The sequence below is a fragment of the Coffea arabica genome, chromosome 1e (assembly GCF_036785885.1).
Source record: "Coffea arabica cultivar ET-39 chromosome 1e, Coffea Arabica ET-39 HiFi, whole genome shotgun sequence".
NCBI lineage: Eukaryota > Viridiplantae > Streptophyta > Magnoliopsida > Gentianales > Rubiaceae > Coffea > Coffea arabica.
The window spans coordinates 46,812,165-46,825,080 of NC_092311.1; the positions used below are offsets into that span (position 1 = coordinate 46,812,165).

Consider the following 12,916-nt stretch of genomic DNA (forward strand, 5'->3'; position numbering starts at 1 on the left):
GCAGATGGCACCCCAAAAAAAATGAAAAATAAAAATAATTTAAATAAAAAGGCGGAAAAGTACAACATCAGGCGCGGAATTTACAAGCCAATCCCCAAGAACTAAGAAGAAACCCTTTAAATGAGTTTTTTTGATCTATCACCTGATAATCGCATCTGCTTATTTGCTTCTATTTGGGTGGTCAAGAGTTTTTTTCAGAATTATATTTTAAAATAATTGTTACATCATAAACACATTTTTAATAAATTTTTAATTTTTTACCTCTCTTCTAATTTTATGCAATCACACAGTACATCAAATTACAAAAAATGCTGCAGTATTGCCTTAAAAATTTTTTCAATAGTCTTCTATCAAAATGCACTCTAATAGTAATTTTTTTTCCTACAAAATGTTCGTATGAAATTAAAAAGAAAAGGTAGACAGAGGACTTGTTAAAAATTATTTTTTGAAAATTTCACCAACCAAATTTAATGATAAACATCAATCAATATTGTCTGCACCTTAAATCTTGAACATTTATCGTGGGGGTGCTCATGAGACCTTAAATTAGTATTACTATTCCATATAGCATTTCATTATGTTGTACCCTTAAAGCCGGCACTCGAGAGAGAGCCCAAAAAAAAAAAAAGGATGGGGTTAGTGGCCTGTAAATGAGTCAGGAACGTATGAGGGGGTGCATGGAGAATGATACCGTATGACGATCAAGAGAAGAGACCATGAAAGGAGGACGTGACTGGGGTGGGGGGGGGGGGTTGATGGTGATGAGATGTGGCAGTCGTAAAGATTGCTTTTCCAATTTTTTTGGCGGGTGGTGGAGGGGTATGGCATTTTTACTTTTTAGTTGAACTTTGAAATGCGAATTTGTCATCTAAATTTGGCATTTCCTTTTCTTTTCTTTTCTTTTTTTTAAGCATTTGCTTATTGGCACGTAAATATGCATCTCTCTCGGACTTAGTCGCTAAATTTTGGCCATTAGTTACATGTCGGATTTAGGACATTCATTTTACCAAACAACTAGTGTCTAGATCTTGTGTTTGGATTGACATGATTTGAAATAAAATAATTTGCTTCACAAATTTCAATCACCTTTTTATTTTACATGTATCATATCATAAAAAGTATTACAGTAATTATCTCAAATAAATCATCCAAATAATCTTATATTCAAATAGCCAAAAATGTTACATGAAAAAACAGGGTCATAGGTACAACTATATTCCAGCATACTTGTGTATATTTATAATAATCCGACAAACAAGCTAAATTTGGATTCTTATTTTTAGAATTTTTTGTAGAAAATATATTATAACTATTTAAAATATATGGAGTAAAAAAGTAATTAAAAAATGCGTTTACTGACTGTACTCAAAATTTTTTATGAAAAAAATGCAATTCGAACAAGACCTCAGCTTAATTTGTTTTAATCAAATGTACAAGTAAATTAACAGTTATATGGACAAAATAGCAAGTTTGGTTCAGGCTTTTCAATTCTATGCCATATGGGAAGTAGAAACTATCCAAGTTCAAGATTGTGAGTTTAGGAAATACTACTACTAGTTTTTAGATCCCAAAGTCAGATGTTAAAACTAGATTCTATCGTTCAAATTCAAAAAAATTAGAACTCTTTACGCCTGAGAAATCTTAACACTAATTGACAACCTAAACTTTAGATTCTATCATTGAAGTAGCAGTACCAGTCAGGACGCAACATTAAATTGGATTTTTAAGGCCGAAAGGATGTCATAATCATTTGGAGCAAAAAAATTTGTCCAATTGTTTGAAATCTCAGCGTGATAATGATGGTCAATGTTGCAAATTGTGATGTGATGAGGGTGCCCCGTCTTATCCGGGACATGACCATTATTTTGCGCTAATAACCATTCAAATAAATTCACTTGCTAATTCTACGACTACAAGTTGTTGCATAATCTAAAAGGAATCAACCATCATCACAATATAATGTAGTAACGAGAAAAGCATTAATTATATATGTTTCTACAACTTGTGTAAAAGTCGGGGAATCTCTTGCTAATTAACATATATAGTAAATGTGTGAATGTCATTCCCTCAAATTGAACCCAATTGCTGACGTGGCGCTCTCCCATTGGTCAATTGGTGGTAGTCCTCCAATTGATTCCAATTTGATGAGTTGTCGTCCTCTGATTCGTCGATTGGTGGTAGTCCTTCCATTGCACATGAAAATGGTGATGTGGCGAGTTTTGATTGGATGGGAGGTGGTAGTTTTCTAATTGCATGCAGGATTGTGCTAAAATTTAGCCTTTTTTTCCCTTTCCCAACAATAAATTGTGTTAACAAAAAATTGGTATCCCAATTATTCACAATTATCAACGTTTTTTTTTGGTTGCCAAATAAATCATAATTATTATTTTTTATTTTTTATTTATTGTAATAATTGCTTATGTTATGCTCTAATTGTATTAATTATTATTATGTTATCTTTTTTGTAATTGCTTTTGTTATGCTCCAATCGTGAAAAATTTACTCTTTATTTGATTTTTTTCCAACGACAACCTAGCTAATCTCATTGAAAAAAATTGGTGCTCTTTATTTTTGTTTTTTTGGAATGAGAGGGGAAGACATTCAAATATTATTATCAAATTTCCACGATAATCTTTATTTAGTATTAATTCTATGTAAACAATCAACAATGTGGTGCCCTTTCATTAGTGTCATTTATTATTTGGTCACGCCACACACCATGTTTAATTATAGATTCCCCACTATTATTTGTTATAATTATTTATTTATTTACTTTTTATTTGGGTTCCATTTTTCGGTTACCCAATAAATCACATTTAATTACCAAAATTTTACAATTCATTGTTAATAACTAATTAATAGTGTTATTTTTTTACCTAACAAATCACATTTAATTAATAACTTTTTTGCAATTATTAACAAAAATTTTGGCTTCTTTTTTGTGTTTGCCCCAAAAAACACATTTAATTACAATTTTTTTTTCAAATTTTATAAAAAATGTCCTCTTTTATTTTGGGTTGCCCAACAAATCAAGTTTAATTATCCATTTTTTGAAATTAATTTTTAATTAATTAAGTAATAATTTCACAATTTTATTGCCTGACAAATCACATTTAATTATCAGCCTTTTATAATTATTAATATTGTTTTGGTTACCCAACAAATCGCATTTAATTATCAATTATGTGTAGTTATTAGCCAAAATTTCACCTCTTTTTTTTGGTTGCCAATCAAATCACATTTGGTTGTCCTTTTTAACAATTAATTGATAATTAATTAATTAATATTGTTACTTTTTTTTTTGCCTAACAAATCACAATTAATTACCAATTTGTTGCAATTAGTTGTTAGTTAATTAATCTACCTTGCTCCACCTAACGCTTCCCTTTAGTCTCATTGTCCCATTTTCACTTTTCTGAATAAACATGTGGTGGGTAGACTTCCTCTCTCTGTAACAGCTTTTTCTGGTGGAATTTGACAGGGGGTTAGGCTCGATGCATCAAAAGTCTCATCTTTCCCACTTTGTTCATCAACCGTCACTCTCTAAACCTCTTAGAACAACTCTCTCTCTTCTTCTTCATCTTCCAGCCTCTCTCTGAGAACAACAACGAGCAAGATGGTTTTCTTCATCTTCCAGCCTCTCTCATCTTTTTAGAGAGGCTCACTGTTTTAAAGTTCTTCCCTCCCTGCCAAAACTTATTCAGCTCTTTATTTTTTAAAATTTTTTTATTTGTCTAATATACATAAATTTCTGATCTTGCAGGTGAAATATTACAAATTTCCTCCAACACTTTTATCAGATTTTGTAAGTTTTTGTTGATCCCTTATTAAAAACAGGTTCTATATGGTTAAATGTGCTTTGCTGCATCCTTCCTTTTCTATTACTGACTTATTCTTGTTTTTCTTGCCATATGCATATCTCGATTTTTCCCATGGCTATGAAGCATCAAAACACATGTAAGAAATTTGAGAAATTTTTTCCCTAATGCCTTCTGATGTTATGGGTCGAAATAATAGAAATATGTCTGCAGTTTGTCTTGCCTATGCCTTATTCACATATCTTGCTCCAAGAAGATTGTCGACCTGCTTCATTGCTATTCTATAAATGGTTATATGTAGGTAAATCGCTACTCTATTTAAGATTTTTGGAGAGGTCTTCTATTTAAAATTTTTTCCCATGAGTGCGAATGTGTAATCTTTGTCATGGTGCAGGGTTTTTACCCATAATATTTTGATTGGTTTATTTGTTTAGACAAAAGAAAAAGTGTGAGGTTGAATATTATATAGGTGCAGTCCTCTAATGAGTTTTTCCCTTCAACCTTCTGTTTTATCAAAATACCAGATTTTGAACAAATGTCATGAATCAGAAATGTCTATGCTCAATTATAGACTGATATGTGAAAGTCGGCTCTAATAATTTGAAATTCACTCCTTTAATTCATTAGTGAACAGTTTGATAATAGTAGCCTTCCTACCTTTTATCATGCAACTTATTTTAGACGGGTTTTCCTTCTGGATTTATATTGTGTATGGCATTTTTAGCAATTAAAGGATTATTATATGACTAATTAATATGTTAATAGGTTAGACAAAATAAGTTAGAGCGAGACTAATTGGCAGTGGAGTGAGAGGAGTCTTAACATGGGAAAGAACAAGTATAGAAGACATGTTAAAGATTTGTCAATTGACAGAGCAACTCTGTATGAACTTCAACTAGATGCTGCCTAAGGTATATATAATTTGGTGATAAAACACTGCATTCTGCTGAATTATTTTGGTGGTTCTTGATTCTCATTTTGCAGAATTTAACTAGTGAACTCTACCACAAATCCTTGGAAGATGCTGCTAAGGTATAATTGCTCATTATCTTTCATTTGCTAATCACCGGATAACATTTTGTTCCATGTGTCTTTCTTGTATTAGGAACAAAAAGAGGTTTACTTGAAATATCACACCTAGATAATCAGTTATTACAAAAATGCTTGGTCTGTGTGTCTATCTGTTTTTTGCATATGATGTTTTGACTTGGACAAAAGATTGAAATGTTTAGTCCAGATTATTATAGAACAATGGTGAAGTATGTGTATGTGTGTGTATAAAAGACTATTACATGTGGTGAGTTTATTCCTAGCATGTATTTAGAGACCATTAACAGGTATAAGATTAGGAAATTATGGCTGCATATTTGCTCAATCCAGCAGTTTTGCTAGAGAAGTTTTGCTCAGTCATACTTGGCTTAGTGTCTTTAGATCTCGACATATTACTGTTGCTTGGGAAAATATTTTTGCTTTAGGAATCAGGGTTTTTTTTATTGCCTTGAAAACTGCAGGGTGTAAAAAACATTTACTCATGTTGATATATTCACCAAGATTTATTATGGCTATAGCACAACGTATGGTAGCACAGGCGTGATGTGGACATGATTTGCTTCAAACAAGCAAATTTTGTTTGGGAAAAAATCATATGATTTGCTTTAGTATTTGTATTTAACATGTATTTGCATTATATATGTTGACTTTTTTTTTGAGATTTTAATATTTTAGGTTCCAATCTTGGTCCTTTATGTTTTGCATTGCTGGTTAAGCAGAACCACCCAAAAGAAAGAAGAGGTTTAGCTGGTTGAAATTCATCATATGTGGAATTTGATAGTTTTCTTTGATGAAAAAATCTGGATATGTTTTTTCTTTACCTTTTTCCGGTTTTTTTAGTTGGCTTTTTCTTTAATTTTGGTTTCTTAATCAATTTGGATGTGAAACTTTGGAAATGCATTCAGATGTTTAGTGCTTAATGCCTATTTATGGTTTGGCAAACACAAGTTCTTTGCTTCCTGCTAATCCTCAGGCTTTGTTGCTATTGTTTTGTTTCGTATTGTAGTTTCACACACCCTATGCTAGATTTGGTGGTCTAACATATTAATTAGAATTATCTTTTATGCTCTAATATGTTCCAAATGTTTATTACAAGATATTAAGATATGCAACAAAGGATTGGAGAAATTCTTTTCTCAAAGTACACATTATTTAGACTCTCTGTTTTTTCCCCTGGAAAAAAATTAATCTAATTTGATTTTGTCTTTTCTTTTTCCTAATTAATTTGATTTTTTCTGCATTTGTTTGTTCTATATTATTTCTAGATAAAGGAACAAGGAAAAAGGAGGCTACTTTTCTCCATTCAACCATGAAGGTGTGTTTTAATGTTTTTGTGTTCTCTTCATTCCCCCCTCTTCCTCCTTAGTAGTTTATTGTAATTTTTTTCTCGCTTTGCCCTATTTATTGGTCTTGAAAAAAAGTTGAGGATGATTGTTTGGGAAGGTTATCCTATTTCCTCTAGATTTAAAGTTAGTAGATTACCTATTTCATTTTTATTTTTTATGTTTTTCTCTCTCTCGTATTTTTTGCATCATATTGAAGCATTCCTTGAAACTGCAAAATGGATTGTAGGAATTAAAAGATTAACCTCCAAGTGAAACTTCATACATAGGGGAATATCTGACTTTTTTGCTAGCAATACAAAATAAAAAATAATTGGTTGCGACCAGATTATCTTTGCATTTTATCCCTTGGTGAGTGTTTAGTTGTAAAACAAGACATATTGTACTGATGTTGGAATCTTATTGATTTTATCATGGGACATCCTTTTTGGTTTTAACCCTTTTGATCATTTTTTCCTCATGGTAGATGGCTACCAAAGCACATAGAAATAAGGTAATTTCTTCCTGACAAAGAAGAAAATAGTTATGACTTAAGATATGCATGTTAATAATTGTACTTCTTGCTACAATTTAATTTGTTTTATTGAAGCGTATATAAGGTTCCTAAGCAAGACACAGAGAGCATCATCCATAAAGCTAATTCTTTTGACTTTTGAATCTTTGAATACCTGTGCATCGTGGCTATGGTAAAAACTTGGTTCTAAATTTCTTTTTTGCTTTTCAAAATAGAAGTAAGAAAATTGTGCCCAAGATAAAAGTGCAACGGTTTATGTATACGCGGTCTACTATGAGAGATAGGTAGCCAGCTATTTCACACTTTTGGATAGCATTTTATAACTCAAGTAAGTGAAATTAAATTCTTGGCTTCTTGTTTTCTTAGTTTTGTATCAATAAGTTTGATTATGCCCACAATGTGCTGCTTGCTTTAGTAAGATGTTTGGTGTGCTATGTAAATAAGTTTCTTAATCATTGACTTTAAAAATTTGGCTACTAAGATAAGCACAAAAATTAGGACGAGAAAATTCCTATGGTAGATTTAATATAAATTGGGAACTTAAGTGGCGTGCCACTTTTGCTGTTTCATTGGAGCACAAGGACTTGACAATTTAGGAAGTTGTTTAACTAATTAATTGGCTGAAATGGTTTAAAAAATGTCTTTTTCAAAAAAGTGAAACATATTTAAATTGTAGCACTAAAGAAGTTGTCATTTTCTTTTTATTGATTTTTTTATACAGTATGTATTATACAAATTTTTTTTTTGTCTTTCTTCTTTTCTCAAATTCGATTAAAAACTTACAGATAACTCATAAGTAATGACAAAAAGATGCAGAATATTGGCCGACTAATATCTTGTCCTTTTTTGAGGGCACAAGTGGGAATGCAATATTTGGTTTAAATCCATTTGACAAGTGTGCAGTTTCAAACCTTTAAACATGAGATACACATTTTATATACTTAGTCTAACTCAGCCAAATAAATAGTTGTGTATTTGCTTGGTGACTTTTAAGTGTAGAGATGTTTTATTACATTTGATGAAACAAGAGTATGAAGCCTCCTTGGTGAGTTCTTACTTTATATTATTTAAATAGTCAAAATTAGTTCAAAAAATAATATTGCAAGTCTTCTATTCTACAAGTTCCTATATTCTTTTCTTTATGTCTCTACGTTTTATGAATTCCAAAGAAATTGAACTTCTTTCGTCTTTTGGTGATTTTAATTCCAAGATTCAAAAAAAGTTTTGAATAAGTTTCAACTGTTGTAGGAAAACAAGATTAAAGTGATAAAATTTGTTGGGTCGGTGGATGAATATTTTGGCCTCAAATGCCATTTTGAAAGGTATTAATACCTTTCTTTGCTGTTATCATGCGCCCAATATTAATACCTTTCATTTGCTTTATCATATCTCATTTGCTATGTCAATAAGGTTCTAAACTTGAGATAATGACTTGTTTATCTTATCACAGACTGGAAGCATATGCAGCTCTCCACTCTCAATTGTGTTTGGGTCTTGTATCTCTTACTATTTACATTAAAAAAAGGAGTCTTCATGGGTGTTAGTAGTTGAGAGAAAAAGGGCATTTCATAGTTTTTTTGTATTTTTATAATTTATACCTTTTGGAACATTAAGAATATTGTACTGATACTGCTTTCTAATGGGAAAATCTGATGGAGAAAGAAATCCAACAGGTCCTATAACTTACAATTATACTATTCGTTTTCTTTCTAGATGAGAGTCCATTTTCTTAGTCTGCTAACATGGATGCACTTCACGGTTACAGTATCATCGGAAATCACTTTTGCTAATTGCTTTAGAAACTTTTGAAAGGATAAATACGATACAGCTTTATCTAATTTTGAATGGATGAATACAATATTTATGATTTAGCTTAATATAATTTGCAACCATTATGTACTTTGTATAACTGGAAAAACCTAAATAATTGGGCAAACTTGAAATTTAATTATGTATGATGCATAACTGGGCAAACATGAAAATTTTCACCGCGCATCGCGCGGTGTTCTCCTCCTAGTTCCACGACTATAAGTCGTTGCATGATTCAGAAGGAATCAACCATCACCACAATCTCGTACTAGTATGTAACTAGAGAAAAGCGTGCATGCTAACATTTTCCTACAAATTGTGTACAAATCAGGGAATCTCGAGTCAACATACACGTGTAACTTCTTGTAGCATCTTAGGTTTGTAAAATATTTAGATAGATCTAGATTTTTTTTCTTTAAAAGGAACAAATATTTGGGTGACTTCGACTCCGATCACCGCTACTGTACGAGCATACTTTCAGAATTATAGATAGATTTCAAGAGTTTTTACCGATGGTCCACCAACACAGTTCTCATATTGGTAATGGGATTCGAGTACACGATTTTTTAAAAGCATCTAGTCACCAAGTGAATTATGTGCTTTAAATATCGTACAATTAATCATATATTTCAAAAATATCTAAATATTATTATAATATATTGGTCTGCAAGATCAAATTTTTCTTAGTATTTGCCATAGGTTAATTAACTAATTATTTGGAGATTAACATTCATCCACCATATCGGTATAGTTGATTTGTCTATGGTAAACTAGCTAGCATGTACTTGAAGCTTTTTGGTATTCTGTAAAATTATTCCTTTATTACTGACTGAATCGATATGATCACAAAGAGGATTTGTTTGGCAGATAACTTGAAACTTTCCAACAAATTGTTATTTTTTCGGAGCTGTAGGCACCATCTGGCATTACAGGAGAGTAAGGAAGGAATATGACTTGAAAATTGAATCCAGTTTGGATTGCTATTTTTAGTAATTTTTTTAGAAAATATACTGTATTGATTTGACGTACGTGAAGTAAAAAAGTATTTAAGAAATATGTTCATAAAAAATATAAAAGAATTTCTGTGAAAAATCACAATCCAAACAAAATATTTACACTTCATGCTACCTATTTACCATCTCAACGAATTGTTTCAAGTTGAACTTGGAGTATATAAACTATAGCATTCGAGCAATGGGGCTTTAAATGGACTCAAATTACACAACTATTTGGGTTGTTTGAGCATATTTCAGCTTAATTTATTATACTGGCCACAATTTTAATCACACCTCTTAATATTGCTTCTTGCTTAATTGATTTGCACTTTTCAACCCTACACCTAAATCCTAATCTATCTTTGGAAAATACTAGAGGTTAGCTCCTATCTTATTGACGAACTACGTGGCCTCGAGTGCTTTTTCTCTTTTGAAATGGCTCTTCCTGGTTCCTCCTTTAGACAAAATATTGAGTAGCGACTTTTCAGTTGTGTTTCTTTCTTTTAGACGAAATGGACTTTGCAATTATGCTTGGACCAGCACTAAATGACGCCAAAGTGCAAAAAAAGTTGGAGGCTTGGATGGAAACGACAAGATTAACTTTGGTGGGTCGAATTAAACATGAATGAAATTGGTTTCCACCTACTTGAACTACTACCACCATAACCCATACTCCAAACAAATGAAAACAGGATGGAACCAAAAGCAAAGAGACAACCATCAAACTGCTTGATTATTATTCTCACCCTCCTCTGCCTTGATGGCACCAACTGAATGGCTTTTTAAATAACCATCATCAAGCTTTGATCCAATGATCAGGAAAAACCTTTTAGAGCTCTTCCGTGTATTAGGTCGAGGGAGGGCACTTGTCAAGTTTTGAAAGCCTAAAAGTGCAGCAATGCACTTATCTGTTCTAGAGGACTGAAGGTTGAATTTCCCTTCTCCATAATATAGAGGTAAGGTATACAAAAAAAAAATGGCCTTTTAAAATGGACAGTAAGATACAAAAGGCGTCACTTTTAATGTGATTCACTCGGAGTCCTACATACTCCTTAATTTCATACAAGCCCAACTAGACTTTTTCTTCCCATAATATAGGAGTAGTGTAAAAAAAAAAAAAGAAAAGAATGATTTTTTAAATTGGAAGTAAGGTACAAAAAGTGTCACTTTCAATGTGATTGTGATCCTTAAAGACAATTACGTAAATAATTTTACCTTAGCAATATATTATTCAATCACTATCCTTGAGCAAAATAAAGTTGCTACTAAACAAATAATATCACCACAAATGTCGGTAAATTACCAAGATCAGTATCAGTATATATGGTTACTACTTTTGTTAAGTGTCTAAAATTTATTAAACTAAAGTCGTGACTTCATCTTCTTGACTAGAAAAGTTAGAAAACTAATGCTGACACAATTAGGAATGCTTAGAATATAGGGATTTTTTTTTCTTTCTGGCTTCTTTCTCAAACATAGACCGAATAAATATAAGATAAGGTGACATCAAATGTTAAACTCACACGTACTAAAAGTATGTCTAGGTTGGTGATGGTCGGCATTAATTATGTGAAAAGATAATAACTTCGAGGAAAATAATACATTCGGCAATATCTTGAGTTGTGTCAGTTTATGGCTGGAATCTGTTTTGCAAAAGAAGAGAAAGATCTACGTTATATTGGACCATTGGAAGTAGAAATGGTTGAGGTTCTATCAGAGATGCAGTCTTTTGCGACTTAGACTTATTCCTAAATGTCTCAAATTAAATTATATAGCCCCTTCAGTGGGCACGCTAATTACTTTTTAAGGGCTATTTGGAGTTGCGGTAACTTATTAATAAGTACTTACTTAATAGAGTTTTTATAAAAATACTTATTAATTACTTAAGTACTTTTAAATATATTTTGTTTGGAGACATAGTTCAATAAATATTTATTATACTGGATAATGTGTAATTTGAAAATTTTTAAAAGTGTTTATCTCTTTATTTGGGTCATAATATATGATAAAATAATTAAATTTGATGTTTTATTTTTAAAATCACAACAGTTATTCTAAGAGCACCAAATTTGAACTTTTGATAAAAGTATTTTTAACATCAAATGCTCTACTCCTAATTTTTATTGGATGATATTCACTAAACACTTTAAAGTACTTTTAACACCTAAAAGTGTTTTTTTTTTTTACCAAAAGTACTGCAACTCCAAACGGGCTTAAGGGTTCATTTGGGAGTGAATGATTTGGATAGAAAAGAAGAGAAAGACTGATTTTCCTTTGTTTGATAGTTTTAAGTAGGAAAGAAAAGAAAAGAAATGAGAGGATGAATAGTGACAAAAATGTTTCCTCCCAAATTGGAAAGAAATGGAGAGAAAGTTTGGAGAAAGCTTGTTAATTTTTCTAAAATGCCTATTTTATCCTTAAAAATGCCTTGAATAAATATTTAATGACTTCCATATCCAAAATCATTCCACTAATTCTCAAAACTCCCAAACAACATAACAATCTCTTCTCTTCTCTTCTCTTCTCTCATAACTTAAGCTTTCCCTTCTTTTCTTTTCTATCCTAAACTCCCAAACTAAGCCTAAGTCACAAAAGAAAATTAAGGTTAGGGGTTTATTCCAATTTTTTCTGTATAAGGTCGGTAGGTTAGAACTTTTAACATAATGACCCCCATGATTTTTCAAGTAAAACGTTTCAATACAAGGGTTATACAGATCTACCTCCAATTAAATTGAATTCGTTACTCAGTGAAATTTCACTTCGAGTATAATTTAGTTCAAAACAAATAACAATTGCGTGAAACACATGTTTTAATAGAGTAAAAAGGTACATTATTTTATACATATTTGATCCTATCTCCTGATAATTATTACTATTGATCATCTAATGTTAAAAAAGGAAATTGTTATTATGGATTTAATGCCAATCCATCATGTTAATCGTTGCCATTAATTCTAAAACATGTTCATTTTTGCAAAATTGTTTGGAAAGCAATTTTTCAAAGAAAAACTGCTACGTTTTTTGTGAATACATTTTCCAATCACCTTTTTATCTCACATAATCTAACCAAAATATCAAATTGCTACAGTATTTTTTCTACAAAAATATCCAAAAAAATGCAATCCAAACATGACCTTAGGACTTCATGATTTTTGGAAACTCTACCACCCATGCAAAATAATGAACAACTTTTGGTCTTTCCTCTTCTTTTTTTGTCCTTCGAATTTATTTGTCATTTCCACATGGACAGTTTTATCCATTCCTCTTCATATGCGTCCTCCAAAATCAAAATTCTTATGGACTTTTTGATAAGTAAAATGTTTGTTCTAAATGGATTACAAGTAAATACTTAGGCCCCGTTTGATAAGTGAGTTTTTTGGGTGTTTG

At 31.3% G+C, this 12,916-nt stretch overlaps 1 long non-coding RNA gene across 11 annotated transcripts; it reads left to right on the forward strand.

Moving 5' to 3' along the window:
* Positions 1-3,400: 3,400 nt before the first annotated feature.
* Positions 3,401-8,437, forward strand: LOC113707875 (uncharacterized). Of its 11 annotated transcripts, XR_011818272.1 has the most exons (9): positions 3,401-3,674; positions 3,764-3,805; positions 3,945-3,957; positions 4,584-4,700; positions 4,803-4,850; positions 6,134-6,183; positions 6,941-7,053; positions 7,974-8,047; positions 8,176-8,437. It is a non-coding gene; the product is annotated as an uncharacterized lncRNA (long non-coding RNA). The 11 variants fall into 11 exon arrangements; XR_003452366.2 differs by lacking the exon at positions 4,584-4,700 and adding an exon at positions 4,032-4,119 and having other exon boundaries at positions 3,401-3,805; XR_011818274.1 differs by having other exon boundaries at positions 3,401-3,805; positions 4,584-4,729.
* Positions 8,438-12,916: the final 4,479 nt, after the last annotated feature.